This window comes from Solanum tuberosum, unplaced genomic scaffold, assembly GCF_000226075.1.
Source record: "Solanum tuberosum cultivar DM 1-3 516 R44 unplaced genomic scaffold, SolTub_3.0 scf00261, whole genome shotgun sequence".
Lineage (NCBI taxonomy): Eukaryota > Viridiplantae > Streptophyta > Magnoliopsida > Solanales > Solanaceae > Solanum > Solanum tuberosum.
Genome location: NW_006239185.1, coordinates 905,067 through 911,753, shown reverse-complemented (window position 1 = coordinate 911,753; position 6,687 = coordinate 905,067). Strand labels below are relative to the sequence as shown.

The window sequence follows — 6,687 nt, the reverse complement described above, 5'->3', positions numbered from 1 at the left end:
ACTATAGTTTCTCCTCAACAAGGTGGTACCCCATACATTGTAACGTCAACTCAAAGTATCAGTACAACCATCTCTGAGGCACCTCCAGCTACACAAAATCAGAATAACCTAATAGGTCAGGGTCTGTCTACTCAGAACAACCCATCAGATCATACCAACACAGTTGCTGCTACACCAAATCAGAGTAACGTAATAGGTCAGGGTATGTCTTCTCACAGTAACCCAATAGATCATACCAACACAGTTGCTGCTACACCAAATCAGAGTAACGTAATAGGTCAGGGTATGTCTTCTCACAGTAACCCAATAGATCATACCAACACAGTTGCTGCTACACCAAATCAGAGTAACGTAATAGGTCAGGGTATGTCTTCTCACAGTAACCCAATAGATCATACCAACACAGTTGCTGCTACACCAAATTAGAGTAATGTAATAGGTCAGGGTCTGTCTCCTCAGGGTAGCCCAACATGTAATAGCCATACACGGACCCTTGTCTTTATAACTCATGCAGGGTTAGTCCATTCTTTTGCTTTTATTCTAACTTGTTTCTACTTACCCTTGTCTTTCTACTTAGGCTTCTTCCCTAATTTTCTAACAAAGAAATATTGTTTCTAATATCATGTCATTTCTCCACCCTTTAGTTGCGGCAGCCTATTTTTGAAGTGTATTTGTACCTATTTTTAAAGTGTATTTGTATTCTATTTGGCTTTACATGGACCATACTGCTTTTGAAGGAATTGGTTAAGCTTTCAAGCTAGAAGCTAAAAATGCACACTACAGACGACATTTGCAGCAACTTCAGTTTACCTACTGTAAATGAAAATTTTAAACTCAATCTATAGGTGTACATTTAGGATTTTTGTCAAGAGTCGTAGTGACGTGCTGAGAATTATTTTGTGTTGCTTCTGTTGGAATGTTTATGAACTCAATCTATTTGAACAACAAATGTTTATTATGTGTTGCTTCTGTTAGAATGAACTGATCTTTCTTTACGATAGTAAGAAACTATGAAAGAGATTGGTGTGAATTTCATTGAATATTCAGGGTTGTAGCATGTAGCCTTTGTCATTGATTGTCTTGCTGCCTAGAATACTCTTTATATACACTTCAAGTTGCAGGCTAGTTGTTGTTACTTATTCATTGTAATACCATCTGCCCTTAGTACATCCATGAACGCACCCTTAAAATTTTATTCTTAGTTAGGTGATGCATCTGCTAGGTGCCTAGCTTATTAATCTTCTGAACATTAGAACTGCTGCGCAAGATTCTCAGGTGATGCATCTGTCAAATTTGCAGATTTTTCAAGTCAAAAATTTGCAGAACTACTGGGCAGAATTCCAAGTAAAAAATTTCCAGATCATGTGCGATCTGAAAATCAGTTTATAACTGCTAGCTTATTTTTTTGCCTATTTTACTGCTAGCTTATCAGTAATATGATTATTCATTCTGTTAGCACTGATAAATATAATGTCAGATACTAATATTATTTTTTATTTATGATAACCCTCCTAATGACCTCTTCGACTTTACACGGGTTGGAACCATCTAAACCATGCTCTAATTTCATATCCAAGTCTTTCAAAAGTGAAGTTGATCCTAATGGAATCAATTGGAAAGGTGTCTCAAATGATGTAAGAACTGCTTATTTTGGAAAATTCAAGGTATAGCTTTTCATCGTTAGTGAGTTTAGTAAGTGTATTCACATTTATAGACAGGACGTTAATGTATTACTTTCAAAATTTATTTCAGAAAAAAATGTATTGGGATGTTTTCATTAGTGAAAATGAAGTGAAGAGTAAAATACAGGAATTTCATTTCTAAAATAAAAGGGGGAGGAATTAGGCCAGGTTTTGCACCTGAACATGTGTGGGAAAGATGGATGCAACTTTGGGGAAGTGATGAGTGTATTAAGAAGGCAGAAATAAATGCAAAGAATCATCGTGATGGCCGTGAAGTTGCTGTTGGGACTCACACGGGCAGCTCTATCTCAATTGGAGAATATCGCAAGAAACCTGTGAGTATATATTTTACGAACTCTTTAACTAACATCTTCTTGTCTGGTATATGTTTGTATCTGAACACAAAATATGCACTTAATATGATTATATCTAATAATTAAGTGGTTTCTTTTTTATAGGTTATTGAAAAAGGTAGAGATCCAACACCAAGTGAGTTACATTTGCACGTTCACACACATGGTCATGATGGAAAATCATTTGTTGGTGAACGTTCTCGAATTGTCTATGTAAGTCAAACTTTAAAGCCTATCTAAAAATTTAAATGTCAGGTCTCATAGGTTCAAAATCATATTAGTTGCTGTTGTTTTTGTATAATCCAGGTGTTGTTTTGATGCTTGTTCGCTGTAATTTTAGTGTTGTTTTAGTGCGAGCCTACTTCTGTTTTAGAATGACTCTAGTGTAGTTGTTTTTTATGCAATTCTAGTCGTGTTTTAGAGCGTATTTGTTACTACTTTTTTTATATAATGCAGGTGTTGTTTTAATGCTTTTCCGCTGCAATTTTAGTGTTGTTTTAGTGCGATTCTAGTGTTGTTTTAGTGTGACTCTAGTGCAGTTGTTTTATGTGCAATTCTAGTCGTGATTTAGAGTGTATTTGTTGCTGCTTTTTTGATATAATGCAGGTGTTGTTTTAATGCTTTTCTGCTGCAATTTTAGTGTTGTTTTAGTGCGATTCTAGTGTTGTTTTAGTGTGACTCTAGTGCATTTGTTTTTGGTGCAATTTCAGTCCTGTTTTAGAGTGAATCTGATGCTGCTTCAGGGTAATTTAGGTGTTGCTTGAGGCTTTTTTTGGTGCAATTTTAGTGTAATTCAGGTGTAAGTCATTATCCAACAAGAGTAAACTTACATTTGGCTGCCATCTTGACCATGTAATCATCTTTCTCAAATACCACTACTGGCAATCCCTGTTTAGTGGTGTTAACAGGGATAGTAAACTCAATAGGAATATCATTTTTGGACTTATTGTGCCTTAGACGAGCAACATATGATTGAATAATCGTATAGGAAGCTGGTTCAGGGATTGAGTTAACTTTCTGTTAAAGGAAAATGGATTCAACAAAAAGTCCTTCTTGGTATTATTTTGAAGAGGTTGTTGGTGATTTTGATTTCCCTGGGATGTTCTTGTCCATTTGATGCTGGGTTCTAGTATTTGTCAACTGAGAATTTTATGTTACCAGATAAAATCACAATCTCCCCATGGGCATGTTTATGTGCATGTTGCAAAGGAGTAATATTCTTGCTAATTGGTTCATTTACACCATTGTGTAAATGAACTTCACTGTTAGTGTAAGCATCATCATAGTTATTGTTAGGAAGGGGCTTACCTGATTTCTTCTTATTGTCTTGAATTTGTTGTTCTTCGATCTTACCGTTTTACAGCTTTCGATTATCATGTCGAGTAGGCTGGGTTCTTTCGACCATAGTGTGAGTGCTTGCAGGTTCCTTTCGCAGTTCAATTTGAATGGGAGTTGGAGTAGACACCATTGGGTTGTCCTGAATCCCAAATGAGAAATTTGAGGATTGTGCATCATAAGAGTAGTTCCCTGTAACTTGATTCCTTGATTTTTTTTATCATATGTAAAATGTTTTTGTGTATGTGTTTTGGGGGGTCTTGAGACCTCTTGTCCTGTTTTGTGTGTGTCTTTTGGGGGGTCTTGAGACCTCTTGTCTTGTTTTTTATCATATGGTTGAAAAATGTACACTGCATTTAAGCTTAAAAGCTTATGCATCTTTCTGCATTTTCCTTCAAAATTTGTTTTGTTCCCTATCTTTAATGCTTTCTCATTTCCTCTACTTACTATAGGAAAAATATGAAGAAATATTACGGGAAAAAATTGTGTCTCAAACTGATATTGATCAATGTAAAGCATATTACCAAGCTGCGAGAGGAGAAAACAAAAAAGAATATATGGTCTTGGATTTGAAGCACAAAATTACTATGGGCAGAATCATTGTGGCTCATCATCATTACCACCTCCATTTTCTCAATCAACATCGACAACAAAAATGGATGAGTTTGTAAAGCAAATGATGCCTACACTTACTAGTCATCTTATTCCTATTATTGTTGAGCAGGTGCAAGCAACGATTACTAATCCCTCTGGCAACCCATCACTTGTGACACCCATAGTGTCTCCTACTACTAATGTGGATGAGGTTGATCCCTCAATTTCAAGTGACGATCGTATCCCTTAGTCTCCCGCAACTTTAGTTTTTGATATTGTCATGTTTTTTGGAAACTACGAATTGTGTAGTAACATTTTGATGAATGTAGGTTCATTTAAGAGTACTTGATAGTTTTCTTTAGATATTTTAACCAAATGTATGTAGCAACAAATTTAGCGACTATTTGGTCGTTTCTATGTAAAGAATGTTGGCGACGGATTAGCGACGGATTATCGAAGGCCTAATATGTTGAGACAGAATATGTTGCAACGGAAATTTTGTCACAAATTTATCCAAAATGACGAAATGAATTATGAAATTAGCAACAAAACTATATAAATATAATGACGACTATGTCCGTAACTAACAATGGCGACGAAAATATTTCATCACTATTACGTCGCTAAACATGTGACAGAACTCATTTTTTCGTCCTAGAATTATGAAATTAGCAACAAAATTGTATAAATATAATGATGACTATGTCCATTGCTAACTAGTGGCGACGGAAATATTTCGTCACTATGACGTTGCTAAACTAGTGACGGAACTCATATTTTCGTCACTAAGAGCTTATTAACGAGCGTAATAGCAACAATCAATAATCCGTTGCTAATTCGTCACTAATCATGTTTAGTGACGGATTTTCAATGGATAGTGACGGATTTTGCCCGTCGGTAAACACAGTTTTTTTTGTAGTGTTACTCAGCGGAAGACTCTAAGCATTATTACAATTGTCAAATGCACTTCTACTCAACTATTTAATAAAATGACTTAGAACGTTTAAAGGTCAAACATTCAACTTAGCCAAAATGACAACTCAAGTCTTAACATATGAAATAATAATTAAAGACAACTGAACTCCTAACTGCCTATGGAGCCTTTAAAACAAAGAGGGATGTCGGAACAGGACCTTGATATACCGTGAGTTTACGGTATTTCTAATACATTTCACTTACAAGTTGTGTGTGTCTAGGGCCTTTTTGTATTGGTTTTTATGTGTTTTTATCATATTTTGCAGGAAAGATGTTCAGGCGCAAAAGTAAAGGGACAGCTGAAAGAACTGCAGAAAAGGGCATCTACGGAGGTGATCTACGGATCGTAGGTCCATTGATGCTCCGTAGGTGATGGCCGTAGATCAGCAGGCAAGGCATGGAAGGCAAATCAGCGAAATCTGACCAAGTGTGGAACAACGGTGGCCATTGACGGTCCGTAGATTGATCTACGGACCGTACTGTTGATCCGTAGATTGATACTGCGAGGGTTCCAATACTTGATTTTTGAAGATTATAAGTGTGGAGCTACGGAAGGGGATTGACGGATCGTAGATCGATCTACGGTTCCGTACTGCAAGTCCGTCGTTTGCTTCAGAGAAGTTGATTTTTGGAGGCTGAAATATTTTCTAAGTCCTGGCTGATGGAAGGGACTCACGGACCGTAGATCCATTAAAGGTTCGTGAGTCAGTCTCGTGGAATGAAAACGCGTGCCTAAACACACTTTCCTTAATTTGTTTCCCTTTTAATTTAGGACTTGTTTTCTATAAATAGGGCATGTAAACCTCGTTTTTAGGGGTTAGACTTTATTACTTTTGTTCTACTTTGTGACTTGGGAATAAAACTTGCAACTTTAGCAAATATTAATTTCCTAAGTTCGTTTTGAATCTTGGTGTGTTGCAATTCAAAGTGAATTTCTGGGTTTATTATTCTTCTTACGTAAGTTCATAATTCTTTCATCTAAAACAATGAATTGTGTTCATATGATTATGGTTAACTAAACTCCACAACTAGGGTTGTGGGATCCATGAGCGATTAACAAAGTATGAATAGTAAATAAGCAATTCTTGAATAGTGTTTTGCATGCATTGATAATTCTTTCGCTCAAAAGTCTTTTTAACGAGTGCACGCGTTAGAACTTGCCGGACCAAGGAGGTAATCAACAAGAAAATAATTATCAACATAGATTTAGTGTGATACTATCTAATAGGTCTAGTGTCAATTGGTGTGAAGTAATAACTAAGCCAACATCGATTATGATGTCTAGTATGATGTAAAGGTAAGGATTAGTAAATTATACACACGTAGCCGGACCAAGGTGCGGGGTGAAATTCTCTAGATGTCGGACCAAGGATTTAGAGATACCTAACTTATCACTTTACATGTAATACACTAGGAAAGGATTGCTATTACTAGGATTACTGAGTTATGAGCTTGTGGTGAACACGTATACCCTAGTTAATTTTCTCATCTTGATAACAACAAAAATTGACTTTTGTTTACTAATTACTTACTGAATTCTTCAATTTGTTTCAAAAATCCCCCATTTTTATTACTTGTTTCTGGAAGTACTTTGACTAAACGAATATAGGTGTAAGTTAAAGTTAAGTCTAAACCAGTTTCCTCGTGGGATCGACCCCAACCTACAAGTTGGGTTCTTTACTTGATAACGATCGCTTATACTTATGTAAGGAGGTGTAATTTGAGCGTATCAAATTTTGGCGCCACTG

At 36.1% G+C, this 6,687-nt stretch overlaps 1 pseudogene; it reads left to right on the top strand.

The window, feature by feature from the left end:
• The first annotated feature begins 1,514 nt into the window (after positions 1–1,514).
• Positions 1,515–5,312, top strand: LOC107062722 (uncharacterized; annotated as a pseudogene).
• The last annotated feature ends 1,375 nt before the right edge of the window (positions 5,313–6,687 follow it).